The sequence below is a fragment of the Polyodon spathula genome, chromosome 19 (assembly GCF_017654505.1).
Source record: "Polyodon spathula isolate WHYD16114869_AA chromosome 19, ASM1765450v1, whole genome shotgun sequence".
Classification (NCBI taxonomy): Eukaryota; Metazoa; Chordata; class Actinopteri; order Acipenseriformes; family Polyodontidae; genus Polyodon; species Polyodon spathula.
In genome coordinates, this window is record NC_054552.1 from 25250832 (window position 1) to 25269530 (window position 18699).

General features: G+C 37.4%; 1 protein-coding gene across 1 annotated transcript in view; it reads right to left on the reverse strand.

Moving 5' to 3' along the window:
- LOC121294732 (OTU domain-containing protein 7A-like) overlaps positions 1–18699 on the reverse strand; it is a 119902-nt gene that overhangs the window by 58973 nt on the left and 42230 nt on the right. The window contains exon 2 of the mRNA XM_041218777.1: positions 2879–2995. The gene's annotated coding sequence lies outside the window, so the exon portion shown is untranslated. The remainder of the gene's footprint in view (positions 1–2878; positions 2996–18699) is intronic.

The following is an 18699-nucleotide window of genomic DNA, read 5'->3' on the forward strand; positions in this document are numbered from 1 at the left end:
AAAAATAAAACAAAGACACCACTGAATGGCTTTAAAAGGAATTGGTAAAACTGTTACTCACAGATCTGAATACATGACAAAAGCAAAGGTTTATCATAAAAACATTTTTATCAGGACTTTTTATCAGAAATCCTCTGACGTGCCAAGCAACTGGTATTAACCATGCAAAGCTGTTATTATAAGAGTTAAAAACAAAAAAAATTAGTTCAAGTAGCTTCTCACAAACGTTTTAATAATCTAGGAAACTTTGTGATACAGTCAGAATCCATGTCACAGCAAGAGAAGTCATTAACGGCTCTGTACGCTGGATGGCTCAAATCATTGCGCATAACTAACACCAGGATGGTGGCGTGTCACTGTAGTGGTGGTGGTGGTTTCTGAAGGAGGCTGTTATTGTGCTTAAATTAGCCTACACTGACAAACAGGCCATATTTGGACTATTTATACATAATTTATGAAGGCATTAGCCAAAACATTAGTCTATTTATTACATTTCTTATAGTTTTACCTCACATATTAACCCTGTGATTGAATTTTCATTATGGCACTTCTATCTTTTATCACAGCTTTTTTTTTTTTAAAACTAATGGTAATTATTATTATTTAATGTAAACACTGCACACATGTGCAATTATTTAATAATAATGCTGCATAAAATGCCCAGATAATAAGCTTTTAGAAAAGTAGTGTTTCATTTGGTACCAATTGGCCAAAATTTGCTTCCTGGCTCATGGACTATTATAGATTTTATTATTTGCAGCGAAATAGCTTGACCTTCATATTTACTCCAACACAGTAACAACTGAATCTATAATTTATACTTAAGGGAAAATTGTATATGCTTGTTATATTTTTGCCCTGCAAGAATATGATTTATCAGTAAGTAAATAGCAAAAATGTAAACTTGCTACCTCCATTTAAAATACAGGCGTGTAATCAAAATCCGCTCCGACAAGTATATTTGGCTTTTCCTTTTGCATACTTTTTATTATTATTGGGTTCATGGTTTCACTCCAGACACTAGTCAGTGGTTACGAATTAAAATAACAGATCTTCCCCAATAGCCCAGTTTTTCAGTACTTGATTTAGACCAATGCAGACAAATTCAAGTGCCCTTTTACTGCAGTGGAAATGTTTAGTTCATTCAATAACAGAACAGTGTGTGTTCCACCTTTGCCCTGCTGATTACAAGCACTTGAACTCCCTTCAGCATTTTCCTCTAACTAAAGGTTAATTGACACCTCAACCATTATTAGCATAAACACTTGCTTATTGCAATTACCCAAATGCTGTGGATTAATTTTTTTGAACAGTCTGTGTCAAAGTGCTTTAAAACATAACATAAAAACTCTGACTGACCTAACCTTTGTTTCATGCGTCTAGGGCAGGACTGAAAAAAAAAATTAAAAAATACTTTATATCAATGGCAAACATTTTGATGAGAAATCTCTTTCTGTGTCTAGAACCTTTGATTCAAATTTTCCAGGAGTGTGTTTTTTTTTTCTTTTTTAATTCTCGCTTGTCAAATATTGAAATTGTTTTCTTTTTTCTGGTGTAGATCGTTTACAGGGTGATGACTATCATCACTTTATTTAAAAACATCTCCCTGGGAAAAACTCAGCTGAACAGCGGCTAAAATGCCTGATCAGCAGTTTGTATACAAGGTAGCAACAGCTACCTATACTGACTTGCAGTACCTTCAGCTAGGCAATGGTAGACATACTTTACTTTATACCACATGCAAAAGGATTCTGATAATAACTCCTCTTGAATTTAGCCACATACATTGTATAGAAACAATGTGAATGTCCAAGGAAATACTAAACATGGCAGAGTTATAATTTCCCTGATATACAGTCATAACCCCAATTTAGGAAAAATCACAGAGTCATTACATCATAACCAGCTGTAAATGTATTGCTGATGACACTTAATGTAGAGTGTAACTAAACTCTGGTATGATGATGGGGTGCGCTGGTATCCCATAATCCTGATTTACACGAACACGATGAGCAACTAAACCATGAACAGTCAGTCAGTTACAAAGGAAATACTGTGACAAGGAACAAGAAAATGCTGTCAGTATAAAGGAAGAACGGAGCAAGCAAACACACTGTGCTGACCTTACTTCTACCCCAGTTGAGACATTCATAAATCTGCCAACCAGAAGACACAACTCCACCAATGAAACATCATTCAAATAGTGCCTGGTTTTTTGACCTTCATGTGAAGGAACTGCAGAACCTCCTAACATTCTAATATGAAATGCCAGCAACATTTTAATCCTGATTTAACTTTTTAGGTCACAATGCATTATAAAAACATGGGGTTGGGCGCTCACTGCCATCTGGTATAACGTTACTTATGGGCAAAGCAGCATCAAAAGCTCTCGTGACACAAGTTCCAAACCAGCTTATATCATACAGCACTCAATCCTATAGAAAAGGGGTGGTCAACCCTGGCCCCGTAGAGCCACAATCCTGCAGGCTTTCTGGGTATCTTTTAAACTTCCCCTAACTGAAATAATGCCTAACAATATACCTAATGTAAATCAGGTATCGTGTGAGGTGTCAGGTCAAGGTGACATTCAAATATCTGACATTGAATCTATGCTTGAAAAGGGGGTCTTGATTTTCCAACACCCATGCTTTAGTGTGGTGCATGACTGCCACAGACACCAACATAGCCTTGGCATTGATTATGCATCCTGGAAATGAGTAACAATGAGGACCTGCCTACACATGCTTAGAATGCCAGAATTATTTGGAGCAGTGTAAGGGTAATTCCATGACCTTTGCTTTATACAGGAACTTGCATGTTCCAAAAGTAACATTGCAACATTATTAAAAGGCCACAACAGAACATTAGCATTACTTACTTTTTATTTTGTTCGCTTCACTGTGGTTTCATTGAGGAAGCTCCCTGGTAACCGACATGCTTCACAGTCTCCAAAGCAGGAGAGGCAGGTAATGAAGCTGGCCCCTATTTATGAGACCTACAAGACAAAGAGAGGTATTGTGTCCAACTGCTGTATATCAACTGAGCAGATACAGTGCTGTAGTTAATCTAATAAAATTATAAAGGAAGAGTGTTCTGTATTACAAGGAGGAATTTGGGGATGTTTTATTTTGGCAACTTTTCAAGCAAGTTGTATTACATTTTAAAGCAACTTTCAACAGGTAGCTCAAATTAAGATTTAGATACAGTGGCTTGAACTATTCAAATTGCTTAAAATTGTCCTCTACAATAAGGATACAATAGACGAGGGGTCTCCAACCCTGGTCCTGGAGAGCTACAGGGTCTTCTGGTTTTCATTTCAACCGAGCTCTGTTACTTAATTGTACCAATTATTGGCTTAATTAGTTAAGATTAACAGGTGTTCCAAATCTTTAGCCATTGATGAGACAAAAACACCTAGAAAACTTGCAGCATTGGGGCTCTTCAGGACCAGGGTTGGAGACCCCTGCAATAGACCACACTATCAAGCAATACCACATGAAATCCCAGAACTTTGTTGACTGCAATTGGTTGGACGTGCGTGAGGCAGACTTTAGTCATCTTCCTTGGCCAGCAGTACTGGTGTGATGAATTCACTGACCCAGCTAAGGGCCGTAATTCCGGAGCAATGGGCTGCAGTCAGACTGACCCGATGCCATAGCCGCATAAGGCAGGCTTTTAATAATGTGACCAGTGTAATACCGCAAAGAAATGAATGAACACATACATACATACATACATAGGCCTGAGTCTATCCCTATATTTATTTAAGCTTATACTGTGCTTTCCATTAGTTTCAGGTGCTGTGGAACTGTACATGTGTGCTAGCACAGTGAAATAGAACAATGAAAAGTAAATTTCAAATGTACATGGCGTGTTGCTCTTGATCCCTGATATTTTTTTCTTTTTCATTATCATACAGACCCCCCAAACACATGGATTTGGTAAATGTGCAGTTAACTTTAAAAAATGTGAATTAATTTATTAGGAATACAGTACTGGTTTTTGCATATAACCTTTAAAAAAATCTTTAATGGATGCAGGTATTTCTTAGAAGCACCCTGCTGCTAAAAAGCAGGTCCTGTCTTCCTCATCTCACTGGATTATACATTGTGCGTGCGAATTCAACTCTCCAAACTCACTGTGTCACATGCACTGCAACAATGTGAATCAGAACAGATCGATGTGCTGCCAAAATAGTCACAAAGCACTAATGATAAAGTGATTTGTGCTAAAAAAATAAACAAAATAAAAATAATACGTAGGTCTCAAAAGTGCAGTTTTGTAAAAAACACATGTGACAGCAGACATGTATTTTCATTTTAAAACATCTGCTTCTACATTAGGTTGAAGATAGTTCTAAGGTGCCATGCCTTGCTCTTAGGATATCTGTTAAACGTGCACTTCACTTCACCTCTGGGCCACAACATGTTTGTGGCTGAAAGCATGTCAGTTACTAAGGAAGCAGATAGTTGGCAATGACAGTAAAGAAGCTTTTAAAGAGGTGGGTGAATGACCGAGCAACTCCAACACTTTCTGAAACGGTGATTTATAAACCTAGACTTCTTTAACCTAATGCAGTACTGGGCATACATGTTTACTGTAACAAGTGTGTCTTTTGAAGCTGCACGTTTCAGACTTATATAATGAATGGAAGTGCACACCACATTTTTAGAATTCTTTTGCTAGCAACAATCTCTTAAAGGACCTTTTTGAAATGTTAAACACAAATAGATGAAAAAATTGGACTTGCAATCGTATTCGAACAGGTTTAGCAGCCATTATGTTGCAGAGTACAAGCACATGCAATCATTTTTTTTTTTTTTATGGATATTGAAAAACTGGATTACTTTTATATGGCAACAGAATAACTGCTGATCTAGATAATATTTTTTTGACTACTATTCACTTCCAAATGAATCAAGGGGAAATCTAATTAAACTATATTGAAATATACATAAATTGAATCAATGAAAAAACTGTTTAGTTAGAACACTAAATCCAATAACACAGTGTGCCATGAAATTGAAATATAGTGAATGTACTGCATCTTCCACATGAAAAAGTGAACAAGTCTTGCTTAACGCTTAAATAGAAATATCTACAATAGCACAAATGGAAAAATGAAGTCTGCATGACTCATGAGTGAGGGAGGAAACAATAGGCAGGTTTTTTTTAGTCAGGAGCAGATAATCCCAACTACACACACACACAGGGCTAGGGAAGCAATGCTGGAAGATAGCATACCATGCTAATGTTAAATGATGTCATTATAGTATATAATAAAGAACGCTGTAATAATGGTGGAGTTGTACTGCCATAGGATTGCCTTTTTGTAAGTGTACCCTACCCATAAAGCTTCTAATACTGTAGTTTATGGGCCAATAGCAGCTTGGAACCCAGGACAATAGGATTGTCATACTGTGAGGCAAAAAACACCCCTAATGCCCAAGGTTTTATATGCAAGTACTCTATTGACAGCTTAATATACATGTTTATACAATGCTCAAGGCTGTTTCAGCCAATCTGAGCATACATACACTATGCAACAAAAGCACAAATCCAACCCAAACCATGTCAATACATTCTCAACCATAGTTATATTGCTAAATGTTGAATTATAGTAGAGCAGTTATACTACGGCCCCAGACAGAACTTGCATCACAGTTGAATTAGTAGCAACTTAAGTGCCACGGTTCAGTTCAAGCACATTCTGGAATTTGTTCGTAAAGTTCCGCCGCCGCGCTGCTGCACCGCCTCCTTTAAGCCAAGGAGGCTGCTGTACCTGCGCAGGACTAGCCGTTGCTGAACTGGTTAGAAGGAACCTTAAACTTTAGTTTCAAAAGCTTTGCAGCATTAAACAATCGAGTTGCATTACCTGGTAACCTCAGGAATGATTACACCTGGCCAGTGCAAACACTCGCCTTTGTCTTGTCTTCACTAGTGCTGGCCACATGTAAATGTTCCATTGGTAACCAGCTGCTTCCTAATCCATATATAAGGTATATGTATTATTATACTGTAGGGTAGGTAATAAACTAAAAACACCCCAGCAGAATGAACTTTGTGCTTGTCACATAACAGAAGTTCAAACTATACAAGTGGATGTGTCTTTCAGGTGAAGGGAACAACATAGCAAGCAATGCTAGAATGCACAAAGTATAAAAAACAGTGTAGCAGTGCTATAGGAAATACAATAGCTGGAACAGACCAATGACTATAAAACCAGAATGCATGGGTTGTTCAGTAACAGCTTTTGAACTGCTTTTACAATTCATATAAAATTCTTTCCACAGTAGGCTCTACATGGCTGATGTTGAGAAAAATTATTGCCATAATTGGATGCTTTGAGGTTGTGCTACAGACTGTACAGGAGATCCAAAATTGTTGCCACCCACGCTCCAGCTAACCTCAAAGCACTCTGTGAACACAAGACAACACTGAAAGCTGCTAACAAAGTGAAGAACAAAACATTTAGAAAGTAAAAACACAACCCTTCTTTCACAAGGCACTGCAGACCAACAAAACAAAACAAAACCTGCTAGGATTCAAATTTGCAGGGGTAGGGACAATTTAGCCCTCCATGACTTGCAACACTGACATTTCTTTGAGTGTAGTACCAGATATCTTGCTTTAAAATAGAAATATTTATAAAAAAATGCACACTTTACAATTTCAAGTGGTCTCTGCGGGGCTGGAGTGCTCTGGGTGATCCATTGCAAGTCTTTGGAATCCCTTGTTTCGTGTGACCCATTTAGCACACTTTTTGGTGTCCCCATTTTCTTAGAATACTGTCACCGCAATAGCAAGCTGGTATTTTAAAGCTGTACTAACTCTATGTACTCCATGATGTGATATTTGGAGGTTTAATGCCAGTAAGCAATTGTATGATCTTTATTACTTTTTTGTCAGACATATAACCACAATATTTAAAAAATAAATACAAAAAATGGAACCCCCGTTGGTAAACAACCACTCATATAGTAATTCTACATTACTCAAAACTGACAGCAACTCCCTTTTTATTCGCTGTTCCATGTAAACACAAATACCCCATTACACTAACTAATTATTAATGAAAGGTGCTTGTAGTTAGTTGTTGGCTGAAATCCCATCAATATTCTGAGGGGTCATGCGACTTAATCTAGACGTCCATTGTCGTGATGACTGCTCAAAGCTTATTAAAATGTCTTGGTTTAGGATGAGAACTTCTCGTTTCTTTGCTGCTAACTGAAAAAGAACAAATTGTTCTGGCAAGATGGGGGGGGGGGGGGGGCAGACTTTAAGAAAATAAATGTAAAATGTTAGTGTTATAGCCAAAATTTAAGTCGATTTGATCTACGTGTACCCCACATAGGATAAACCACAGCTGGATTGTATTGGAATTATTATTATTCTTTTTTATTGTGTACAATTTAAAATAATTCATTTTCTCCCAATTTGGAATGCCCAATCGCTTTTCTCTCATGGCTCAAGAGACCCGAAGATTCAATGGCCATCCTCCAATCCCACGACCAAGCCAGTTTTCTTTATTACCCAAGATCTCGAGAGTGGATGTCGATGAGCTACCAACCTCTGGAGGACAAAGGCCAGCCCTGCAGGTTTCCGCTCTGAGCTCACTCGACGCCTGGCCAGCAGGGTTCATTGTAGAGCGGTGAGGAAAAACAGTCCCTGTCGGTTTTACCTCCCTAACCCACTGGAGTGTAAATACCAATGCGACGCTCCCTTCAGAGTCCCCAGCAAAGACAGGCCTACTTTGCCCAGCCAGGACGTGAACCTCTGCTGTATGACTCACCCAGCGCACCATGCTGCTATCAGGTGAGCCACTCGGGTACCCCTTATTGGAATATTTTACAGCACTGGGGAATCAACTTGCATTGCACTAACCACCTATACTTGTTTATTCTGGGATTACCCATAAAAATAGGTTGTTGGTGCCGTGCAATGGATTGCATGGTTCTGTCAAATGCTGTGACTATTCCTAGCTGGGTAAAGATTGATTAAATCAACACGGCAGTTAAATCCACAGCTTCAAAAACGGATGAATCAGTTCTTAAGTCGTATATTTAAGCTAAAATATATTTGAGGTTCAGCACCCACTTTTGCAAGTCACACATTGTTTTCTTGTTAAAGACTAAATATTTACAGTATTACTGAGTTGTTGTTTTTTTTCAAAAACTGTAGAAACCCAGTTTGGCCAATGGATGTTTTTAATAATAAAAACTCTTTAAGATTAATACATTCGTACTAGCTATCTAACAGTTCAAATTGTTTTAGGTGATAAAACATGAACCTATTTTGTAAAAAATTACAAACCAAAACACAAAAATCTCCAATGTTAAAAGTACAATTGGCCTGCTCTCTATCCTGACCTTTTCTGCAAATTAATTCTATCAATTGTTTTAAAAAGAGTGAATATCTGCAGTACGGTATGGTGAATAATATACCCAGTATGACGCACGCTTGGGAATAGGCATGGGCATTGCTAAATGTAAATCAGACATACATACCGTTTCCCTGCCTGAAAGGCATTACAAAGTAAAAGAAAGCAAAAATGCAATCTTTGATTAATGATACCATACCTTTAATGAACTAATAATCAACACGTTCCACCATGCCCCACTTGGGTCACGAGAAAGAGTTAATTAGGGGCTGGGGAAAAAAAAGGAATTCACACCAACACCCACTCAGTTTTTCACAGTTAATTATCATAAGCTTTATTTTGTATTGCAGAATGAAAGTGTGCATCTCAACCAGTCGCCACTTGGAATGCTGCCAGCCCCTCAGTGCATTTCGACTCTGTGATGATGATGGTTTTGCTTGTGGTTCCAGAAGGGGCCTACAAACAGAGACAGCACATTCCAGAGTGGAGAGCAGCAGCTTCCTGCCTTTAGAGGCATCAGACTGTGTCAGACCATGACTGCACCAAACTGCACAATCTGTTACATGAGATGTGCTATACTTGAAACACCAGCTTACTGAGAGCAGCCCAGTGGTAATTCTGGGGAAATAAATACCCACAAACCCCTTCAACGACTAGCACGTGATTACCTTTGCATTGACGATATCAGTGATTCATTCAGTGTATATTTAATAGTAAGATTCAAATCAACTTACAATGTATTACAATGAGGATTTCTGAAAATATTATGTGACGAGAGGAAGTGGTATGATGTTTATTTGAATGTTATGATTCTGTTTTTACTTGCCGTCTTTGGGTTTAAAAAAAAAAAAAAATCGGGTTTAATCAGATTTTTTTTTTTTGTGGTACAAATAAAACATTTTTTGATTTATTTAATTTTAATGTAAAAAGAAAATGCATTTACTTGCTTTTACAAATCCTTTCCATTGGTTAAAAAGTATTCATGATTTATAATAGCTACACAAAATCGACAAATGAATCTGCAGGGTCACTAACTTATTTATATTTATATTTTCATATGGCTGGCCTGCTCCATACTAAAAAAAAAAGTTTTCTACAATATTTAATTTTGGCTTCTGGCACATGCAAGTTTGTGATTAACATGTATAGGGTATACTTCTATTATCCCCCGGTACTGTATGCTAGAGAGCTTCTAGAATGAGAATGTTTACAATAGAAAGAAAATAAAGAAAACAGATGCTTGACCTGACAAGTTCGTGCAACATTTCCCATCCCTGCTGTGCTTTTCAGGTAGTTTATCTTGTACTTTGACATTAGCACGTAAGAACCTAACAGTTGTGTTTCCCCAGCAAAGTATCTCCACTAGGAGAAGCTTCCACTCTGCTGTGACAACACTCCACGAATTCTCCAGTGGGGTTCATTAACAAGGACAAGAAGATTCAATTATTTTATGTGAAACAACAATTAAATAATCAAACTTTTAGAGTTTGCTATTTAATCCAGACACTCCAGGCATCAGCATACAAATCCAAAGGGAAAGTTACACAGAATTCTAAATGGTTAAGGATTTCCTAATGATTGTACACTAAACATTGTCTTTGATAGAGATAAACACGGCTGGCTTGTTATCTCTTCCCAAATTCCAAATTTGGTATTAGGTAGTTTGTATTATGTTGGTCTTTCCCTGTGAAATGCTTTTATCACACTTCAATTCATCTCTTTACCAGAATCAATTAAAAAGACAACATGATTAAGCATGTAACTCACTCATTTTCCCTGGCATTTTTTATTGTACACAATATTCTGCACATCGGTATTAGGTCTACCATGTTAAGAGATACATGCTGTTTTTGTCAAAGTGTTTGTCAAGTGAGAACTGGCATGTAAGGCCATTTGCACGTGGGTACCCTAAGAGAAATTCCAGCACTGACCTGCACTGATGCACACAGCTTAGAGGTGCTGGTTCTCAGCTGCTTGTGCTAGTTCAGCAGACTTGGTTCTAGTTAAGCTGCACCAAGGAAAAAAAGATATATTAAAATTCCCTTTACTATAGTTAACTGATGTCAACACTCCTTACCTATCTGCTGTACATTGTCCAGGTTTTTATATACCTCTTGGATGCCAAAGGTTCAAGTTCCCAACTCTTAGCTAGTCACACATTTTCAGCAGGGTAGATAGAGGACAGAGACCTCCTAACTACTGTCTGGAGATTTCATTTATGTAAACGGGACGATATAATTTGTATTCACCAAGACTCATTTTCTACCTTCCACCGTAAGGGACAAGGAAACCTACAACAAAAACGTTCTTTTGCTGAGTTACCAACATCTCAGTTAACAGGTACTATCAGTTTAAGCTGTTGAATTAATTTACAGGAGAGAATGCAGACACCCCAGCCAGTCCACAACAACAACAAAAGATATCCGAGGTGAGAAGATGTTAAACAAGTATTCTTTTTGATGCAGTGTTTGTACCAATGTTCTGACTAAATCTAGGTCAGCAAGGCTCCTAATCTAGCTAACTCTGACCTAGCTAACTCACATCTCCCCGCTTTCAAATAGTTATTAACTTTCAAAAGTTATCAACTTCTAACTGTACTTCTCATCACCTCTGTAATTGAGAATCTGTTCTACGTTGGTCCTACATCAGGCCTTGAATAATCATGTTACTCTCTCTCAAATCAATTAAAACAGGCAGTGCTTGACAGTGGAGAACTTTAGACAACTACAACAGCATGTTATTATTAAACTTTTAGAAGGCCTTAGCTTTAAGGGAAATATTTGATATGCTGGTTCCTCCCTAAAAAAAAACCCCAAAAAAACAAAAAAAAAGGGACATCTTTTCTCGGTAATTAACATTTTTTTCCAGATACATTTTTCTTTTAGTAATTAGTCCTCATTTTGATTTCTACCACTAAATATTTAATGTCTGGTTTATGCAACATCATTCCTAAAATCTGATAGAAGAAGAATACTACTATCAACCAATATCAGTCAAAACACAGTCATGAAAAAGTGCACTGTATATAAAGGAAAACTGAAGAAATGCAACAAAGAATAACCTAGAACTTTAGGATTCTTTGTGTTATATGATTTTCTTTTTATCATGAGTAGTCTCAGTCTGGGTTTAAATACAAGCCACAGTTTATATGAAATAGTTTCAGCATTCAAATTTGATTCAAAAAGGATTCTTTCAACATTCAAAATGCTTGCATGAAGAGGACTGTGCACGTTTGGATGAATGTTAACTTAATGTGTTTATAATACAAAAGGATTCAACTTATTTAGCTAATGAAGTCTTCTTTCAAAAATATTCTTGTTTGAATAATAAAGAAGATAATATTTGGCACCGATAGTTCTGAAAATTACTGTGAACCTGCCAAAGCTGCTACCCTTACGAGGACACTTCATTAAGTCAGGTGGGAACACATCTAACACATAGGGAATGAACGATGGTGTAATTCTGAGGAGAAAATAGAATAAGTGTTAGCTGCTAAGACTCACCACCCTGGTAATACATTTGCATGACTCAATCTGTACTGAAGTCTTTAAGAAATGTGTGTGAAACAACAATTAAACACATACAATCAAAATAAGACATACATACATGCCAATACATGTTGGTGAAGTTGTTTAATCTGACAACAATTTTAAATCTAGAATACCTAAACAAACAAATAGTCCTGTCCACTTTATAGACCTATCTTTTAAAGAACTCAAAGCATATAGGCCATTATTCTTGAAGAGTTACAGTATGCTAGTCAAATTTACAATACTATAATGCTGTACAGAACCATGTTCATAAGGTTTTATTAAAATAAATGTGTTACTTACTGCCCCATCCTTATAGCTTAATTCATGGCTAGGTTGATATACTTAGGGAATGTTCAGAGTACATCTTCTGATGACTGCATTACTTTCTTACTACCTTTAATCAAAAGGGAACTTCCCACTGTACCAGTATTTCTTGCATAGACATTACAGAAAAATGACTGTGCTGACACTTAAAGGTGTTCCCCAGGCTTTTGGAATAACAAATGCTAGTAGTGTATTTTAAGATATGAAACGGATGCATAATACAGTATGATAAGCTAGCTTGTGCCAAGATTAATGTTCACGCTTGCAAAGAGGAGATCGTTAAATGGATTGTTCTGACTTGCCACTAATGTTTGCAGGAAATAGGTTATGACTATGTATCTGTATGGCACTATGGTTAGGCTTCTGGCCACGCAATAACTCATAGTCAGTGGTCTCAAAATATGCAGTATATGGGTCATGCAGGCTGAAGCAGAACTGTGAAAAAGTGCTTAGTGCTGGTAGCTGGTTCAGAGCATATTGCTATAGAAAAAGATTTCCTTCATTCTGCTTAAATATATATAAATATATACTACATGCATCTATTTTTTAAAGCGGCTATACCTTGTAGTTGTGCTTTTTTCTGAAGGATTTGATCTTGCTCAATTCCAAGTTTCTTTTAAAGCCCTCAGGAACTTGATTTTTTTGTTTTTTTTTTTTTTTTTTTCATTTGGGAGCTAACACCCACTAAGAAAACCCTTGTCTGATAACTGCATCTACATTAAACAAAAACACACTTAATGCTGAAGGTATACAGAGTCACCGAACATAAGCTGCACATCTTACTGGTGCTATTCTAGCAGAGGTGACAGGTGTACTGGTGTTTTTTTAATATCCAACAAAGTCACACTAAGTTACATGCTCAGTAGAAGATAAAGCTACCATATCCCGACACATCTGTCTGCCCCACATGCACTGAACTGGGTCATCGTTACCTAGATATGAATATCCTTGACAACTTGTGTTAAGTAGCGCCCTTATTAGGCTAAATTGGTTTCCAAGATATATCCTGAATTGTTAGTGTGACATACAGTACAGACATATGGTGCCAGCATTATCTGCTTTGCTGGATATATTCATCAGGCAGCAGGCAATTCACCAGCCTTTCTTTTTTGGAGGTTAAACTCACCACACAACGTAATGCAATTGGCAGTCTCTGCTCGAGTGAGGTCCAGGACTGAATGGCAAGGTGTGTTCAGGTCAGAATTGAGGCATGCTGTGAGGGGAAGCTTTCATGGTGTCTGCCAGCAAGGTACCTACCTACCTGTTTCTCACATTACATGAACATTAAATTCACAAGCACCAAAGAAAAGTCAAACTAGAACTGCCAGGCAGTTTTACGACTTCCAAGCCCCAGTATCAGTACCCATCTAAGTGTGTTTAGTTCTCAATGTGCCAAGTTTAAAATCAGCAACTTCAACTGTTCCACAGAAGATTTTGAAAGGTCTTTTTTTTTTTTAAATGCGTCAGGCAGCCATCTTGTTTAACACGAGTTTCTTAAAAGTCAGTTGTATTGCTACAGTGGCAAGGATGATGCTTGTGAAGTTTCGAGTTAGTCAAGTAAACAGTTTGTCAACTGAGGCAGTTTTAAATTTCAGACATATACGTACATCTGGCGGCCATCTTGTTTTATAAAACATAACCACTTTGACATATTTGTATTCCATTGTTACTGGGAAAATAACTACCATGTTTGGAGTTTGTTGGTCAAACGGTGTTCAAATAGCAGCAGTTTGCTGTTAAGGGCGCGTTTCGATAAGTTTTGTGGCAGCCATTTTGACATTAAAATTTATCACAGCAACTTCTGCTTCACAAACTTGATGCGGGTTTGGATGTTGATGATATATGCCAAGTTTCAGATTATTATTATTATTATTATTATTATTATTATTATTATTATTATTATTATTATTGCAGTCCTTTGATCTTTTTCTAATCTCTCTACTCCTTTCTTTCTAGCTCCAGGACTCCTGTAAGCTCTGTTCCACAAGTGAGCGAGTGAGGACTCATTGGGAGTTGTATTTTTAAAACAAACTGAAAGATGTGAGAGGCCCACCAAGATAGAAACAAACTGCATAGCTAACCAGGGAAGATATATATGACTTTAAATGATACTTCTCTGTTAAAAATCTACTTTAAACCTGCTTCATTTCCTTCTGAGAGCATGACAAAGCGTGAAATCAGCTGATATACTGCAAAGCCAAATGCAAATTGGTGCTTTTTTAAGCACAAGCTTAACATGTGTTGAAAGTCCCTGTGCTGATAAGCCATCTGGTCCAATAATCATTACCACAAAATAATGAAAAAAGATAAGGAAGACAAAGTGAAAGAAATGTGCAATGACTTCCAAGGTGCTATGCAATCAGTGATTCAGCCATTCCATGGCGCTATGCAATCAGTGGTTCATGTAAACCTCTACCCAAAACATCATTTGAAATCCTCTAGCAATGCTCGAAGGTGGTCTGGGTACAGTAAGAATCACTGGTCTTGCACAAGTGGTGGAAAGGCACACACACCAGGTTTCTGAATACGGAAGCACCTGCCAGCTGAGTAGCCTTTATCACAGTCTGTTGGATAATGTCACTGAATGTAACATGAAGCCTTTATACATTACAGAATACATTCTAGGGATATGTGTGTAACAAATTACTCATGTGAGGGACAGCACATTTACACGGAGGTGTGAGGAGTATGTCACACCATGTTCTATGTAGGTTGCTGGTGGTTTACAGTTCAAATGTATGCCTTAAAAAATGACAACTTTTGTTTCTGCTACTATGACATAAAAAAACTGTAGCCAATCAAAAATGATAAGTGGAATCTCTGCTATTCACTGGGATTCCAAATCACGTCATCTTGTAACGGTACAGTACAGTCTGGATAAACAGAAGTCAGAAAGAGTCCATTGACAATCTAACAGCAGTTACAGTTAAACTCAGGGTGGAAGCACCTAACTTTTTTAATAAAACAGGACCTTCAAAACAAGGAAAGACACAGTCTTGCTAATATACGATCCTCGACTGTCTCAAATTGTAGCCACACAGAACATTACAATCTCCTCATACACTCAATGTGTCCTGTACTTATCTCTTGAATACACACAATTTCACTATTGATATATTTTTTATCTATATCGTAGTGCATCAAACTATCTTAGAAAGCACTGCAGGCCCCAATACCGCTGGCATGCACTATCATCTTTTTCTTCATAACTTGTACCACAGCTGTTATTTTTCGATCATAAACATTCCTATAAACATCATTATCTAAAGTCGTTCCTTTAGCACTTATAAAATCTGAATTTTTATAACACTTAGAGAAATGGAAACCACATCCTAAAAAATAAAAATAAAAATACAGCATTTTTATTACTTTCTGTAAAATGTGACGAGTAAAACTCATAGAATCTCAGATATTTATTTTTAACACCCATTTGCAATAATCTTACACAATCTCTTACATCATTTTCCCACTAGGCTTAAATACGATATTGAGGGCATATCTGAACTAAACCCTGAATCAACTAATAGTAGCTGTGGAAGCCATTTCCCTACCAAATACATCACTTCTGGAGTAACAAAGTCAGCATGGTCATGGTTTTTATACCTGCAAGGGAGGGATGGTCTCCAGGTATTATTTACTAACCTTTTAGTTGTCACACAATCAGATAATGTAAGTTCCCGCAGTGCCAAGGTAAAAAACAGAAACTTTTACATTGTTCTACAGCCCCACAACATCAAATTACTAATAGAACCTATAAGAAAACACACCAGTTTAATCATAATATATACACTCGGATGGAAAATCAGAGCTGTAGGAACTGGAGAGTTTATGGCTGCATGTGTTGACAGTTTCTGAAACAACGCTGTCAAAATAAGGATCGCTGTCATAGTTCTATTTAACAAATTACATTTATGACAGATGTGTTTGCACTTTTACAGGATTTATACATATGTAAGTTTTTTTTTTTAGTTTTTTTTTTAGTTTTTTTTTTTGAGGAGCCATTGCAATTACCTTTCATATCTGTGCTTTAAAATCCACATCCATTAAACTCTGCTAGCTACAACATCTCACTGTATCCCATTTTCTCAACGAGATCAAAACAGGACCCTTCTTGGTTAAACAGAGACTGTGTACCACATGTACACCATGAACCCTAGATGTTCATAATACATTTATCTTCATAGTGTTGTTATTTTAAGTGGACACTGACTAGTCTAGTAAAAACCAACATAAGTATATTCATTTGTAATACGTCACATAACAAAAGAAAAAAGAAATATGAGAAATGTAATTAGGTTTTGTTTATTACTTTGTTTATTTCATTGGTTTCTAACTCTTATGTGGCTGACACTAAACCCATATTTACAGAGCTGTGCACTGCGATTGTGAACATAAAAACTAAAGCCTTTCCAACTACACTTTAAAGAAAAAATATGAGCATGACATTTCAGTTGAAAATAAAGGTTTTTTCAGTAAGCCTGGCAATCTTCAATTGTAAAAAAAATGTTTGCTCTGAAAAAGAAAGGAAATAACAATGCACATTCATGTAATATTTCCAATTCTCATTCCTGTTTGTTTTACATTAAACTCACATGGATGCTGTGACCTTGGCACCTCTGAACTCTATGCTATAGAAGTGTCTAATTGTCCAGAGTGACTTTCAAAGCAACACCACCTACAGTATGGAGTATTTTTTACATTATAACTACCATGTATTATACTGAATTGCTGGTAAAAAAAGACAGTGTTAATTATGGTAATTTTGACAAAACACAAGTATAGTGTCATTGGCAATTTTAATAATGACATTGTGCACAGTTTAGCTTTTCTGTAAAGGGCAGTACATCACTAGTTTTGAGGGGGTATAAGTTAGCAGCTATCATCTCCATTTATGTTTTTAAATGTCATGGTGACATGAATAGTAGAATTATTAAAGCAACCTCATGATAACAGCACAGTTGCAATGTTAAACCAGCATACTGATGCGGCCTCGTTTTAAATGCTGCCCTGCAGCATAGTCCCGCTACAAGCTACAGGCTACAAGTTCAATTCTGACACATACAGTGGCTTGCGAAAGTATTGACGCCCCCCTTGGCATTTTTCCTATTTTGTTGCCTTACAACCTGGAATTAAAATGGATTTTTATTTGGATTTCATGTAATGGACATACACAAAATAGTCCAAATTGGTCAAGTGAAATGAAAAAAATAACTTGTTTCAAAAAATTCTAAAAAATAAATAACGGAAAAGTGGTGCGTGCATATGTATTCACCCCCTTTGCTATTAAGCCTCTAAATAAGATCTGGTGCAACCAATTACCTTCAGAAGTCAGATAAATAGTTAAATAAAGTCCACCTGTGTGCAATCTAAGTGTTACATGATCTCAGTATATATACACCTGTTCTGAAAGGCCCCAGAGTCTGCAACACCACTAAGCAAGGGGCACCACCAAGCAAGCGGCACGATGAAGACCAAGGAGCTCTCTAAACAGGTCAGGGACAAAGTTGTGGAGAAGTACAGATCAGGGTTGGGTTATAAAAAAATATCCGAAACTTTGAACATCCCACGGAGCACTATTAAAGCCATTATTAAAAAATGGAAAGAATATGGCACCACAACAAACCTGGCAAGAGAGGGCCGCCCACCAAAACTCACGGACCAGACAAGGAGGGCATTAATCAGAGAGGCAACAAAGAGACCAAAGATAACCCTGAAGGAGCTGCAAAGCTCCACAGCGGAGATTGGAGTATCTGTCCATAGGACCACTTTAAGCCGTACACTCCACAGAGCTGGGCTTTACGGAAGAGTGGCCAGAAAAAAGCCATTCCTTAAAGAAAAAAATAAGCAAACATGTTTGATGTTCACCAAAAGACATGTGGGAGACTCCCCAAACATATGGAAGAAGGTACTCTGGTCAGATGAGACTAAAATTTAGCTTTTTGGCCATCAAGGAAAACGCTATGTCTGGCACAAACCCAACACCTCTCATCACCCCGAAAACACCATCCCCACAGTGAAGCATGGTGGTGGCAGCATCATGCTGTGGGGATGTTTTTCATCGGCAGAGACTGGGAAACTGGTCAGAATTGAAGGAATGATGGATGGCACTAAATACAGGGAAATTCTTGAGGGAAACCTGTTTCAGTCTTCCAGAGATTTGAGACTGGGACGGAGGTTCACCTTCCAGCAGGACAATGACCCTAAGCATACTGCTAAAGCAACACTTGAGTGGTTTAAAGGGAAACATTTAAATGTCTTGGAATGGCCTAGTCAAAGCCCAGACCTCAAACCAATTGAGAATCTGTGATATGACTTAAAGATTGCTGTACACCAGCGGAACCCATCCAACTTGAAGGAGCTGGAGCAGTTTTGCCTCGAAGAATGGGCAAAAATCACAGTGGCTAGATCTGCCAAGCTTATAGATACATACCCCAAGAGACATGCAGCTGTAATTGCTGCAAA